The sequence below is a fragment of the Brassica napus genome, chromosome A1, assembly GCF_020379485.1.
Source record: "Brassica napus cultivar Da-Ae chromosome A1, Da-Ae, whole genome shotgun sequence".
NCBI classification, from domain to species: domain Eukaryota; kingdom Viridiplantae; phylum Streptophyta; class Magnoliopsida; order Brassicales; family Brassicaceae; genus Brassica; species Brassica napus.
The window spans coordinates 19,559,599-19,576,155 of NC_063434.1; the positions used below are offsets into that span (position 1 = coordinate 19,559,599).

At 28.2% G+C, this 16,557-nt stretch overlaps 1 long non-coding RNA gene across 1 annotated transcript; it reads right to left on the reverse strand.

Moving 5' to 3' along the window:
• Positions 1-3,486: 3,486 nt before the first annotated feature.
• On the reverse strand, positions 3,487-4,947 carry LOC106377505. Its single transcript, XR_001275816.3, has 2 exons — positions 4,399-4,947; positions 3,487-4,026 (listed from the first exon to the last, which is right to left on the reverse strand). It is a non-coding gene; the product is annotated as an uncharacterized LOC106377505 (long non-coding RNA).
• Positions 4,948-16,557: the final 11,610 nt, after the last annotated feature.

Below are 16,557 nucleotides of genomic sequence, written 5' to 3' on the forward strand. Positions count from 1 at the left end.
CATATTTTCTAAGCATATTCTCTCAACAATAAATTAATTACGCTAACCACCAATATATTTCATTCCTTTGAAGTTTAATAATTAATTTAAATTTCCATAATGAATCCAAAAATAATATATTCCTAATTTATAGCAAAATCCGACTCGCAAGGCATATCTTACTAACAATTTTTTAAATAAAATCTTTAATATCTTTCTTTATTCTCACCAAATCTTTTCCTTTTGCTATATATATTATCTACTCGACCCATTCAACCTAACACCTTGCGAAAAAATTAGGCATAGAAAATGAAGCCTACACTGAAGTTATCATACATGTCCGATATCAAGGCGTACAAAACTGAAACGTGGATCCAAGTCAAAGTTTTTTCACACCTGGATTTTGATAATGTGAACAATTTAGTGAGACAACGGAAATCATTTTCTCTGACAAGAAGGTAAACAATTTTGAGGTGCTTTTTGTCTGTAATATGAGAGTAAGGTTTCAGATGGCTATCAGTTACGAGCTGGTCATATGTCGGATCCAATATCTATACACTGCAAAAGTAAGATTTACATCAATTTTGTAAACATGGACGGGCATATATTATAACACACTTTGCTGCTCAGATACACTAAATACGACAAAATATCCAACTTCATAGAGGAGCAGACTTAATACAGATTTAAAAGGTATGTGTTGCTACTTTAGATATTTATTTTGATTTGGTATACTTTTAGCAAAATCATAATAACTAAAAACCAGAAACTGAGCAAATAATACAGAGCAAAACAATGTTACAATCTGGTGTGAAGCAAAGCAGTCATGTTTTAAAAAAAGATGGTGCTAAGTCTACTCCTAAACTAAGGCAGATAGCAGTAACATGAACTAATAGCTCCAACGTTACGAATCCATTCCAGGTTAGGTATGTTTCAGATAATAACATCTTCCCTGAATGTATATATAAGCACTCAAATATGTTTATTATGAACAGTTAATTTTTAGCAGTCAAGAAAGTGATGTATCAAATGTTTCCGATCATGCTCAAGATTTATTTAGAGAAGCTGTATCAGAGAAAGCAAACATTGAGTCTATGATGGCAAGGATTAGAAAGATGTGTGAAAGCAAGGGGAAATTAGAAAAAAAACATAGAGTACACAGATTATCCCAAAAACTATTGGTAAAAGTTATAATTTAATGATTAAAGACTAAAGTATAGTAATACTGAACATTGAGTACACAGACTACCCAAAAACTACAACTATGTAAACGTGTGTCATCAATCATGCAGTCAGCAAAGTTTTTCCTAAAATAATTCATGTAATGCAGAGAAAAAATGATTTTCATTACGGCTAATACTTCAACTAAAAAAATTAAATTCAAACCATCAGTATGTAAAGACCGATCGGAGAAGACAGATATTTACCCGCCAGGTTATCAACGATCTGGTTTTGCATGTTACGAAAAAGCATCAAGAAACAAAAGAGAAGATAGTTTGAATCATAGATGAAGGAAACGAAAATGTACTTTCTCTCGATTATAAAAAAAAAATCAACCTGATCCACTCGATTGGTTGTACTCTCTTTAGATCGGTTAGGGTGAGGACGGTTATAGCGCCTCAGAAATCGATCATCGATTCTAGAAATGGAGGTTTGATGAAGATGACCTTTCGGCGTGGAAGATTCGAATGACTTTCCTTTTTTTTTAGCAAATTAACAGTCAATATTGATTTTTTGTCTGACTTTTTTCAAAACTAATGAAGATATATTATGTTTTTGTTCTTATATTATTGCTGTCGGAAGCCCACTTAAACATGGTGAGAATTTTGTAATAAATAGACTTTTATTAATTAGCCCATATATTGTTTAAAAAAAAGGAAGCTCATATTAACTTTATGATTTAGTTTACAGTCTAAAAATCACTTTTTCAAACCAATTTAATATATTAAAAATTAATTATAAAAAACCTTTGTCAAACTATTAAAATTGTTAAACATTTCATAAATCTTGATAACATATTTTACTCAGTATGTGAATACTTATTATTGACGGATATATATATATATATATATATATAATTATATATATATTTTTTACAAAAAAAACACTGATAAAGATTGTTTGTATTATAATGTTGATATATTGTACCAAAAACACATTTCATACATCACATTTTATTTCATAAAAACCTTAAATCATTTAATATAAATCATGCACACCCAAAACGTATGAAACCACTACTAAAAATATACATAATATATTAAGTTCATACAAACATTTAATAATAATAATTTTTGACAGCAAAAATATAATATAAAATTTATTTGTTAATTCCCGCACTTTCTAAGTGCGGGTCAAAATCTAGTATTCATATTTCAAATAAAAAGATAAAGATATTAAAAGATATAATAATGAACTTATGTAAAATATGATATTTTTTAGAAATGGTCCAAACTAAAAAAATCACACATGAAAATAAGTCATGACTTATGTTTTAATATATTAGATATATAGATATATAATTCACTTCCCGCTTTGATCAAAAACAAAAAAAAAAACACTTCCCGCCTAACGTAGAATATTGTAGGGGATCTGAAAACAAAATTTGTTTGTAAATAATTATTAATAGGAACAAATCTCAGCCACTATCTATTAAAATATACACTTATAAATAAGTTGTTAGAATTTTTAGGGGATCTGAAAACAAAATTTGTTTGTAAATAATTATCAATAGGAACAAATCTCAGCCACTATCTATTAAAATATACACTTGTAAATAAGTTGTTAGATTCATTATTTATCTTCTCAACAGCACAAGGAAATATTTTTTTTAATCATTAGTTTATATCAACAAAATTTAACGGATATGCATCTTCTCAATTATTAATTAACCAAAAAAATTAGATAAATTAATGCATCTGTTATCTAACCATTACAAAATCACTATATTAGCGTTATTGTCTGAAAGTGATACAAATACATATTTATTAGCGACACTTATAATGAGAGTTGATTACATAATGGGCCACTTTCTAAGTTTTCTTTGCACTCAGAGTCATTTTTTGCTTGTAACACATTTTCACGGAGATCAAGGTAGTTTGTTGACACAATTGCCCTTAATGAAGCGAACCGGTTGTGTGGCTTCGTTTAGTCTATTACGATGTAAATAAAGTTATATGTTGGTTCATTTTAGTTAGCTTTTTTTCATTTATTAAATTCTTGTATTTTGACTACTGTGCTATATTAAAAGCCACATGATCAAAAAGAATGTTGTAAATCTAACGGCTGATGTTTAAAACAAGCTAGATAATACATGACGAGGTAAAATGAATTTATTGCTTCTTTTTTGTAAGTGAGGAAGTTCCACTCTAAACTTTTTTGTGACAAACTGAGTTTGAAAAATTATTAAAACTCAGTCTAAACAAAATTATTTACAGGATTTTTAATAATTTTCTAAGAAATCCGATAGTGGACGCCACAATATAGAAGTGAACGTGGATGGTGTCATGTACACAACTATTTTTTTTTTAAACATAAACCTTAGCATTAACATTACATACGGATTGTTTGATCTCAAAAACAATGAAGAGGCTACAGTCTAGAAAAGATTACATGGACATCTTACGCGCTATAGAAACGCCGAGTTAAAAAGATAAAACATAGGGAACATAGAACACAAAATAGTTTTGAAACTTCTGATTGTTGCATGGGTGGAGCGTAGTAAGCAGGGAGTACGAAAGCTACATGGGTGGAAGTTGACTCTCCATCCACACAACACTCCCATTTGGTCAGCCACACAACATTACGTCCCCAGCTCGCTCCTCCATGGCTTACCCGTCCACAACTCACCCGACCACAGCTCGTCCGTACACATCTCACGTTACAATAGTTCACCAATCCGCAGCTCACCCGACCACATGTCACCCAACTACAACTCACCCATCCACAGGTCACCAGCCCACAACTCTCCTATCCACATGTCACCAGCCCAGAACTCAATCATCTTTCAATGGGATTTGTGGGAGGCGGTGGTCGGTTTGTTGTTTCCTACAAGAACATGAAAAGGTTGGGACCATAAAATAATCGCAATCAGAACAGAAGAACAAAAAAGCCAAAAAAACAGAACACATTTGGAGACAGGATGTCTGGAAGATTACGAAGAAAATCAAAAGTTTCCTTGTATTATTCATGAAACTAGAACCAAAAACTTAACTGAATGTTGAAACTACCAGATCTCAAAATCGAAAAAAAAACAGGATACATTGAAACTATCAAATCTGGGATTTTTATGTAAAAATTGAAACTTCCACTGACTCACAGATTTGAAGAGTTTTAATAGATGTAAAAATCGAAAACTAACAGATCTTGTAGGTTGGTGTCAGAACACAGAAAAAAAGTGTGGGTTTCGAAGTAACAAACCTCGCATGTGGGAAAAAAATGACTGTGTACTCTACTCGATGGTGAGATTCAGATGGTGTTGAGTAGCGTGTGAGATGGAGGTTTGTGACGAAAATCAAGAAATAAGATTTAGAAGGTGAGGACGATGATAGAGGAACTAGAGTTCTTAATTTCCGCCGCACAAAGTTTTTTTCTCTCTTAAAAAAAAGCTTGTGATTCAAAATGAGGAAATATGAGAATTTAGGATTTTGAACTTGGTATAGGGTGAGGTTGGTATGGTTAGGTTTAGGCTAATAGAAGTCCGGTTTGGTTTTCTTTATTATAAGGGCATCAATGTCTTTGACTAGCAAATAAGGTTGCTTCAAGTGCAAAGTGCCTTACGGTGAAATACGAAACTCAAAAAGTGTCTTGGGAAGTAAAAAATTCTTATAATGAACCGACTTTATATTAGCATTAGTTTTGGAAAGTGATACAAATGTGTATTTATTAGTGTCACTTGTATGAACAGACACAAAAAGAATTTCCAATGACATCACTTATTAACACTGATGTAAGACTGTATAAATTGCATCATTTTTGTGTCGATAAATTTTCTGATACATTTTAACTTTTTGCAGTGCCTAGCTAAAACAATCGATGTTGGAAATATGGATCGGTGTATTCTAGAAAGGCGAAAGATAAATGTGTGTGTGTGATGGTTCTGAACACATTGTACACTTATATTAGTATATTGTTTTTATTTAGCACTCCAAGAAGGACACTGAAATTTAGGTTTTTGTTTGGACATCACCTTCACCCAATTTAATCATGTCATATCTTCTAAGAACAAAGGAAATTGGCCTCACTTGCCATGAAATAAAGTATAACTAGCTATCTAACTAGAAAAAATATTTTCCACTATTATTACAATATATACTATATAACTTTTCTTTGCCGGTTAATAAGTGTATAAACTTCTTCATCTTCAGTTACCTACCATTATCACTACTTTTTTCAATCCACCATCACTTTCTGTAAAAAAACAATTTCAATCATTTCGATATTTTTTTATCACCGTAGCTATTATCATCTTTTTTTTTTAGTTAATAATCAAATCTGTAATTTCTCTTTTATATTTTTGCTATCACATCTTTCAAAACAATCATCATCTCTTTGATATTAGTCATCATCTTTTCCGTCGTAACCACCACTCGTATGTATTGCAACTTATTGGTTGTACTATGATATTTCGTTGTTACTATTTCTATTTTCATAATACTTCATATTATATACTATGTGCATATTTTGATATTTAGGTAAGGGTTTATATTTTTTTCTAAAGTTTAGTAATTAGTGTTTTGGGTTTAGTTTATGAAAGGTTTGGTTGACGTTGGAGTAAACATTAACTTCTTCTTTACAATCATAAACAAATCAAAATTTGAACAATATTTACTATTCTATTTTTTCTGTTACTATTCTGTTTTGATAATTTTTGAAATTATGTACTATGTACATATTTTGATATTTAGGTAAGAATTTATATTTCCTTTTAGGATTTAGTGATTAGTGTTTTAAGTTTAGTTTATGAATGGTTTCGGTTGACGTTGGAGTAAGCATTACTTTATTCTCTGCAATCATAGACATGTTTATAATTTGAACAATATGTATTATGATATTTGTTTATTACTACTCTATTTTAATTATGCTTCATATTATGTACTATTTGCATATTTTGATATTTGGATTCAGGTTTAAATTTTTTTAGGGATTATTGTTTTAAGTTTAATTTATGGAAAATTTGGGTTGACATTAGATTTAGTTTTGTTAATTTTGGACGTATATAGTATATTAATATATTTAAATCATTTTATATTTTCATTAATATGAACTATACCATTTAGTATGTTCTATTCTATTTATATATTACCACCATAATCATTATCATCGTGGATGCTATAACTAACATCACTCTAACAATATTTTTTTATTTTATTTTTATATAAGTGACATAATATATCACTGTCAACCGGCTTAGCAAAAGGAGAAAACTAGAAAAAAAATGCTAGAAAATCTAATAATGTCAACGTTAATACTATATTCTTAATTCTTAGTTTAATACAAACACTTGAGACCCTTTACTAAAAACACTTGAGACCTATGTAATTATCTAATTTATTAGTAGTTACGTTGTCTCCTTGTTTTTGTGTCTTTGTCCCTTTTTCGGTCGAAATCTCTATCCTTTTATGTAGTGCATCTGTGTGCAAGTATTAAGAAAAGGCAATGAAAACAAAATATGGAATGTGGGAGACGACGATTATACTTTAGCTTCCATATTTATTTAAGTATTAAATATTCGTTTTTTTCGTGAAGAGTATCATTTTATATCATTTATATCACTTATACTCTCATTAAAACTAACTAAAACATATTAATGTTTTAATAAGTACCTTTATTTAACCAAATATTTTAAAAATAAATAAAATTATTTATAAGATCAAAGTATTGAATAATTAATATTAAATATAAAATAGATATAAATTGTATTAAATTTTTTAAGTAATACTCTATTTTCTGTAATAAGATAGTGTCATAGGACATTTTTTATGAAACAGAGTGGGTATTAGTTATCTTTCAATGTTTCTAATTTAAGAAATAGTGAAACTAAAATATTAACCAACAATTATTTTAGAAGAGTTTTATATTAATTTTTTTTGAGGAGGTTAGGTAACCAAACCATTTTTATTTTTTTAACATAACACAAACCATCTTTAATTGAAAAACAAAAGTACATGTGATATGTATTAATCCAAGTTTCAAAAAATTACATATGTATTTACATAACTTAGTAACAAATTTAGTTATATTAATTCCAAATAAATACGTTTTTTTTTCTTGACAACAACAGTGAAATTAAGTAACTAAACCATTTGATTTGGAGAGCCAAGCCGGAGGTGTGGAATCGACATATAGCATAGCTGTAGGAGAACTTTTCACACCACGTGCACGTCTGTCCGCCAAAGTGTTTTGTGCTCTTGGAATATGTCTGATCCGGAAATCAGGGAAGAAACACTTACTGCGTCTAAATTCTTCCATGTGTGTAGAGAAAGCTGGCCAGCCCTCAGATATCGACACCATCTTCACCAATTGAGAATAATCCGTCGCAAACACTACTTCAGAGAACTGAAAGGTCTTCATGTACTCCATCACCCATATCAATGCTTATCATTCAGCATGCAGAAGAGATAGACTTCTATGGAGATTCATCGCACCCATCATAACATCTGCCGAGCCAGTACTTCGACGGAACCATCCTTGTCCCGTGAATTTATCTTTTTTTTTTCAGGCTCCATCAATATAACAAATCCTCGTATTGTACAAGGGAATCCAATCAGTCCCATGTTATAAACTCCCATGATGAAGATGCTCATACTGTTTTTTCACTGTTAATTGTGCCTCCATCCATGTCGTGCTTTCCACTTCAGCTAGACGCAGGATCTCCTGCGGGTTTCCATCCTTATTAGAATAGACCTTATCATTCCTAGAATTACATATATACTATAATATCCATGGAAAATAGCTAAATTCATCCTCTTTCGGTAACCTCCAAAATAGATAATCCATACATGTGAAGACCGAGGACGATGGAAAAACCCCTGAGGCGGAAGGAATTCCAAATAAATAAGTAAAAAAAAAATTTCACTATATATTTATATTTAAAATATTTGTACTTATTGTCGGAAAAAAAATCTTACTTATTTGTATAATGTTTTTACCTAATGCATGGAGGTAACCCTTATCTCACCCACCTGCTTTAACATCCTCTATTTTGATTTAAACCCTCTATTTATGTTTATTTGGAAAAATTGCTTCAGTTATACATTTATGCAAATTCCTCTTTTTCTTTACAGTTTGTGGTATCTAATCTAATAATTTAAAGTCATATTTTTATCTGCTATTAACAAGTCATAGTATAACCACTTCAAGAATTAGTTAATATGACATATTTTATTATTTACATTAAGAATAAACTAACTATTAATTTTAATTTTAATTTTTGTAATTAAAACGAAATCTGTTGAGAAAGAATCTAACAAAATATTACTAAAAATTTAAATATTTTTATAAAATAACACATTAATTAATTTCATATTTAGTAATATAATATTATTATAAATCAGTATTAATTAAAATTTTATTCTAAAATAAGAAAATAAAATTCTAGATAAAATTTATAAATATATTATGTATTATATAAAAATAGAAGTGATTTGTGAATTGAATATAAAAAATATATTAAATAGGTAACTTAACAAATTTTAATTTATTCATTTTTTTATTTAAATAAATTATCACTCATTATTAAAATGGGTTAAAATTCGTAAACTATATCATATTTTTGTACAAAAATAAATTTTAACATTGGTTAAACTTTTATATGTACAACTATATGTTATCTTTTTATTTATTTTGAAACACTCAACAATATATTGTTTAAAATGTTTATATAGAAAAATATAATGTTATATAATAACTTTTAGTTCATATACTATTTAAAATTACGTTATTAGAAAACTATGACATTTTAATAATTTATTTAAAATATTAATGACAAATCAAATTTTAGTTATAAATTATTGCTTTTATTATATAAAATGTGTTGAGAAAATATAGAAAATATTACCAAAATTCAAATATTTTTTATAAAATAAAGTATTTATTTTGTAACAAAATAAATTCAAAATTCATGTAATCTTCTAAACTCAAAAATAGTTGTGTATTTTTTCAATTTTAGACAAAATATACATTTTCAAGTTTTAAAAATATATAAAATTATAGAGAAGAATAATGTTTTGAAATACACCACGAAAAAACAAACTATATATGTTATAATATTTTGAAATCTTAATTAAAAAAAAGAAAACTTAATATCATAACATCCAAAAAATATCATATATCAAAACAATTATCTAAAATAATAAGATATATGAGACTATGTATAAAATTTACTAAAATAATAGGGATATATTATTTAAACAAAAATGTTCTTACTTATAAATCCTGTAAAATATTAAAATAATATATGCTAAAATATATTTTTTTGAACATAACATGTAAATATAAATTATCTTAAACATATATATTATATAATATAGATACATTTTAAAAATGTATTATATTCAAAATGTATAAATTAAAAAAATATATATTTTGGAAGAGGTTCTCTATTTGATTATATTAGATTATTATTTTATTGTATCTAACTTGAAAATATATTTGTAAGTAATAAAAATAATAACAAAGTAAAATGTAATTCACAAATCACTATATATTAATAATGCCAAAAATATAAAAAAAATAATATTATAAAAAAATATCTGCACGGAAATGCGGATCAAAATCTAGTTAACATTAACCGAACAAATCATCCTCTACTAAAACGAGAATTCACTAGACCATGGAATAATACCTGCAACTATTTTTTTCGTACCAAAACTACAACAACATATTTTTGAAGATAGAAATTTTGTTAATAACAATATTTATATTAAAAAAAATAGATTCCAAACAAACCCAGGAATATCGTGGGTCATCTGCATATCATTTCTTTTTTCATCTGCATATCATTATGTTTGTATATGCACTGCAAATACTCTTTTTAATACTTAACTAGATTTGGACCCGCACAACCGTGCGGGTATTAATTTTCATGTTTATATATATATATTACATAATTAGAAGATATTTTTAAAGTTACTTATATATTTAAATGTTTATATATAACTATCTTAAATATAACAATTTGATAGTTTTCATGCTGTAAGTTAATTGATTATTTCAAATCATCACATATATTTGGTATTTTTATTATATATATTTTAAAATTATTTTTTATTCAATTATTATGATCCTGATCCGTAATTCAAAGCGCTAGATTTCCTTTATCAGTATATTTTTATGTTTATTCATTTAAGATAATAACTATATATATATAAAAAAGTTTAAGATAAGTTAATTTTATACATGAATTATCTAATTTACTAATGTTAACCCGTTCTACAAACATATTATATTTCTAGCATAAATTTTTAATGTTTGTCAAAATAAAATATAATAATTTATCAATTTAAAATAATTAATCATATTTAGTTAAATACAATTTTTTATTTAAAATGATAGATATAACTATAAAATAGTAAAATTTGATATAATGTTTTTCATTTTATAACAGATAACTGATTATTTGTATAATAACATTAATATATAATAAAATATATATATTAATGTATAATAACATTAATTTTATTACTAATTACAAAATTAGAGAAAATATTTATATACAATTTTTGATAATTAAGATATTGTTATAACGATTTTCAACACATTTGTTAAGAAAATTAAATATTTATATTTATATTTTAAATTAAAAGATATCAAATTATATTATGATTTCAGTAGTTAAAAGATTATATATTAGCATTAAGGAAATACATTTACTACAAATTTTAAATGATGATTCAAATAAAAATATCACACATGAATCAAGGTGAGTTTGTTAACCAATCCGGGTTTTTAGGAGTCGATATTATATTAGGAATGATATTATTAATCCATATTATTAGTAATAAATGAATGATAACTGATTTTTAGGGAGGGTCAATTTTTTAAAAAATCATACATGAATCAAAGTTATGACTTATGTTTTAATATATAAGATTAGTATATATTATAATATATATGTGTCTATCAATTTTTAAAACATAATAAGCTTACTATATATTTTTTTTCGTTGAATAGATTGTTACATACTTTCACATGTATTTGTATCTTCTTCTATATATATATTTTTGGATTATTATTTCATTATTAAAATCATAACTATATATATAAAGATTAGTAAAATATTGTTTTATTGTCATATTCAAAGATATTAAAACATTTCACAAATTTAGAAAGTTTTTAAGAAATTAAAATTTTTTCGTTTCAAAGATTTATATTATCGAGTAAATAATTAAACATTTAATTTTTGTTTATTTTCTAAAATAAACTATATAGTTTAAAATTTGTTTTCATTGGTTTAAGGTATTAAAGATTAATCATTGTTAGATAATATGATTTTTGTTATTTAAAAAAAAAATCTTTATAATTTTAAAAGTTAACTTCGAAAAATATTTAAATATTCAGCATATAGAGGTATAGTATTACAACATTAAATTATATTTATTTTATTTATACTATATATAAATCCAATGGATCATCTATTGTTTAAATTTAATTATTGATAGCCCAATAAAAATTTCTTGTAAGCCCAAAATTTAAATGATAAAATTAGATATTAAATGTAACATGACTTTTTAGGAATAGGTCCATTAAATCAATTTTTAAAAAAATCACACATGAATCAAAGTTGTGACTTCTCTTTTAATATATAAGAAGGTATCCACTACTTAACCTATTTTATATCCAACAACGTCTGACTTCTTTAGCTAAACATCTTATTTTTTAGCGTTTTGCAAAATTTATACCAATATTCAATGATCTCAATACTTCAAAAATACTAAGAAATTATTTAAAGAACAATTTATATTGTGTAGTTCTGATTAAGAGTATTCGAAAACAATATGCATTCTTATGATTAAAAGAAACAGAGCAATATCTAAAATTTATGTAGTATCAATTCCATGCTGCTTAATTTATTTGTTTACTTTAAGTGCATACTTACTGTAGAGAAACCTACTGTGTGTGTGTGTGTTTCTTTAATATCAACAGATAACATACGTTCCTTTTCAGTTACAAAAAAAACATACGTTCCTTTTTTTAACACAAGATAGCATACGTTCCTACTATACTCTTTTAAGCTTTTAACATTTATTGCTCATTTAAACCATATTATAATGTTTTCCATTATAGGTGGATCAAATATATTAAAAATATGTTTACCAAAAAAAATATTAAAAATATGGGATAATATGAGAGAATGGGTGGAGCAGAGATTCCACGCCCTAAATGAAGGAAAGGGATGGGGCAGTCCCTGTCTTAGTGAACTTATTATATTAGACCACAATATAAATTTAAAGTTATTCATGGGTTCAACCTCTAGGTTCATCAACCGATAAGATTTCATTATTTCAAATTCGATATCTTTTAAAAAGAAAACAAAATATTATTAAGTTATGTTATGTTTTAAAGAAAAAAAGTAAAAAAAAAATAGTAGTTACAGAAAAAAGAATTTAAAAAAAAATATTTTTAAATCTTAATCTCTAAACCCTAAATCATAAACTCTAAGCCCTTGGGTAAACTCTAAACCCTTGAATAAATCATAAACTCTAAATAAAAAACACTAAACACTAAAACCCTAAACCCTAAATCATAAACCCTAAACCCTAAATCATAAACCCTAAACCCTTGAGTGTTTTAGTATTTAGTGATTTTGTTTTAGCATTTAAGATTTATCCAAGGGTTTAGAGTTTATCGAAGGGTTTAGGATTTAGGAGTTAGGGTTTAGAGATTAGGATTTAGGGTTTAGTTTGCTGACGACGTTAAAATATTTTTTTTTGTAATTACTACTATTTTTTATTTATTTCTTTTTAATTTTAAAGATATAATATAATTTAACAATATTTTATTTTTTTTAAGATATCAAATATGAAATAATACAATCATATTAGTTGAAGAACCTAGAAGTTATGAACCCAAAAATAAATCTACAAAATATACACCGTGCATTTTTTTTAAGTCCTTCTCGAAAAATATTTCCATGCAAGTCTTTTGGAAAAAAAGAACAATATGATGAGCAAATTTACATGAATTTCATGTTCAGTATGGTGTAAGTAAATTCGTTTACAATGATTCTACACGTCAAGAATACAATCGGTAAACCGGGCCTCGTAGTCTGGTGGTAAAGGAACCTTGGCTGAGGTGCCCGCCATCACGAGTTCGAGCCCCGGCCACAGCGGGTTTAACATGGTTTTCGTTTGGCTTCCATGACCTTCTTCGCCAGTTCCGGTTGGACGCGGTGGGATAATCGGACTAAGTGAGAGGTCCGGATACCTGGATTATCAAAAAAAAAAAAAATACAATCGGTACATTGTGAATTGATGAGAACAAGTTATATGTAATGGATCTTTTTTGAAAGAGTAAAATTATCCAATAAGAAGTTATTATTGTAGTTATTCATAAATTTGCAAATAGATATAAAATTGTGGGTAACTAATTTAGACCATAGACTGATATTTCTTTTCATTTAAATTTGGTCTCGACCCTTGAGATTCCCTTGGACATTTTCTAGCAGATTTTCTTTAACCATCCATAGCAACCAAGAGAAGCGTTAAATAAAGGATTGGAACAGTGATGAATCAGCTGCAAAAATGGGAATCTCAACTTTAATAGAATTCTATAAGATATATCGAATGAACTGATTTGATCACATGTTAATTAGACTTCAATAATAAAATAGGGATGGTTTGCTGATGGCCAGATGAAAAATAGTTTATTTAAGTGATCATCTGGCATGATCAGGGACGGGGTCAAAAGGTTAAATTAACATCGATAAAAAGGATAACTTGGCCGCCAAAAAAACTAAGATCAAATGTTGAACTGATCTTAGTTCGATAAACTGAACCAGTTAGGTGTGTTGAACCAACTAGATGGTATTAATCAAATTGGCGAGCTAGATAAAAAACTAGGTAAATTTGAATATGTTGATTTTTGATATGAATATATCTAGTTTTGTTTTGTTTTGTTTTTTTTTTTTTTTGGTAAAAATGTTAAGTTTATTACCATTTTCTGAGTTTGAAGTACAGAGACATACAAGAAACATATTTGTGATATGAATCTAAGAAACAACAACAAAAAACAGAGTGAAAAAATGCCAATCAGACCTTCATCTCTTCGACCAATTACGGAAGCATCCAAACTGAAGGGAGAGGAAGCAAGAGACATCTTGCAATCGTTGAGGGGCTAAAGACTGCAGTAAAAGCTGGAGCACGAGCCTGGTAGATTGCAGGATTCCCAATGAACGCCTCACAAAAGATAGTAGAAGCCCACACAAACCTCACAACCGGAAAGGCATCATCCGCATCGGTACATAAGCTGAGTCCGATCAAAAACTGGCGCATTTATTGGGGAAGAGACCAACAAACACGCTGCCACTGTTCTAAAGCTGTCCTAGAAAGACAGAACCACTGATGAGATGCGGATGGAATCTCGAGGTCCACCACGTGCTGCCACAGAAGACTCCAAGCTCAGTCGACTACTCCGAGAAAGAAGCTCCTCACATGTACCTGCTACTGAGAACCAGTAGCTGAATCCTAAGAGAACAACAACAACTTGGCTACCCAATCCATAATTCTAATTTCCATTTGCCTATTCATTGGTTGCACAAATGAGTGTAAAGTACATACTCATTTATGTATACATATATCCCTGTGTGTCACTATTGAAAAGTTTTATTGTACTCAAGTGCTTACCTCATCTCGTACAGAGCTTGTCCCTGTTTCTGCTATGGCATCTTACCGTGTCGGAAATATTACAATTGTTTCTTAAAAACAAGAAATAGTACACACACCTATAGTCAGCGTAGTAATTAGGAGGCAGCACAATATTTAGAAGACAGCTATATAAATTAGTAGAAAATAGTTTTTTTTACTAAAACTAGCATAACAGGTTTAATTTTCATATATAGTAGAACTTATTGTGTAAAAATACGTGTTTATCCTGAATTAATTGCTAACAATGTTAATACTTTATTTGGGGGTTTTCTTTCAAGTTTAAGATTTAAGTTTCCCTTATTAAAAATATTTAAGATAATTTCATATTAAGTTTATTCTAGTAGTAAAATATTTAAATAATCAGTATTTTAGAACTATTTTTTTACTATTTGAGACAATTGATGTTATTACAGTTATAAGATTATCTTTTTTTTTGGTCAACAAGTATAAGATTATCTAACTTTGCGGACAAATTTTATAGACCTATGAACATTAAAGACTATGCATGTGAAATTTTCATATTTTTTTCTCATGAATTAAGAAACTTATTTTTTGTTTTTTATACAAAATGCCCCTGCTTCTCAAACTCAAAATTAAGAGAATATTTATGTGATATATTTTAGTTACATTTATAGTTTTCTATCTAGATACCTGTTTCATTGATATAATATAATCATCTGCTGTGTATAACCAATATTGTGTATACATAATTAGATTATCAGAGAACCTGGTTAGTTGAAAATAAAAGGAGAGAAGGTAGGAAGAACGGTCAAAGACAAGAGCATAATGGTCTGCCCAAAACACTTTCTTGGTGTCAGCCTCAGAGCTGAATTAAAAGCACTGAAAGCTCCTTTTAGTCATGATGTGCTTTTCCTCCAATCTACTTTTTTTTTTAATAAAAAATAAAAATATATCCTCCAATCTATTTTCATTATATGCATGATTCCAACATTTTCCTCATTTTTATTAATTGGTTATATCCGTATAGAGAGGGATGTATGATACATTAAATGAAGCACACAACCGTCATACTAATTTGATATACACTGTTTTTTTTTTGTAACTTATATACACTGTTTTTTTATGTTTTTTTTGTTTCAATGAATGGAGGGACAATGTTCCAAATCTAGCTTAGTTGTTACTATGAATTATTTTTAAGAAATAAAAATCTGCATGGATGGAGAAGAAACAATTATCTTCAAATCTTTCACATATTTAGAATATTTTAGTAAATAGCTTTAATTTAAAAACACGTATCTGCAAATATAACTATGATTTTCTTACCACGCAGACGCAGTATCCTTCAAGTATGTGAAGCATAATATTTGATGATGCATGCCATATAAAGTTAAAATTAGAACAAAACAAGCAAGACTTGTCTAAAGAAAAAAAGAAAAAAAAAGATCAGGCCTTTGAGTGGCAGTTGAGCCTCACGCGCTACTGTTTGTTTTCTCTCTAATTTCCAAAACGCGTTCGTAAGGGGCGGAGGTTACGCGAATCTCCGGCGTCTCCGTCGGTGCTCACCGTGACTTCTCCCCCACCGGAATTTGCTCTACGAGACGGATTATGCAAGATCTGGTCTACTAGGAGGTGCTCCTCTCTCTCTCGGCGACTCGGATGGGCTCTCTGTAGCGGAAGCCCCTAAGAACTCCGCCGCTCTGGTGACTCGTCGGTGAAATGTTGGTGTACGCTGTTTGAGGACGACGACGACCCA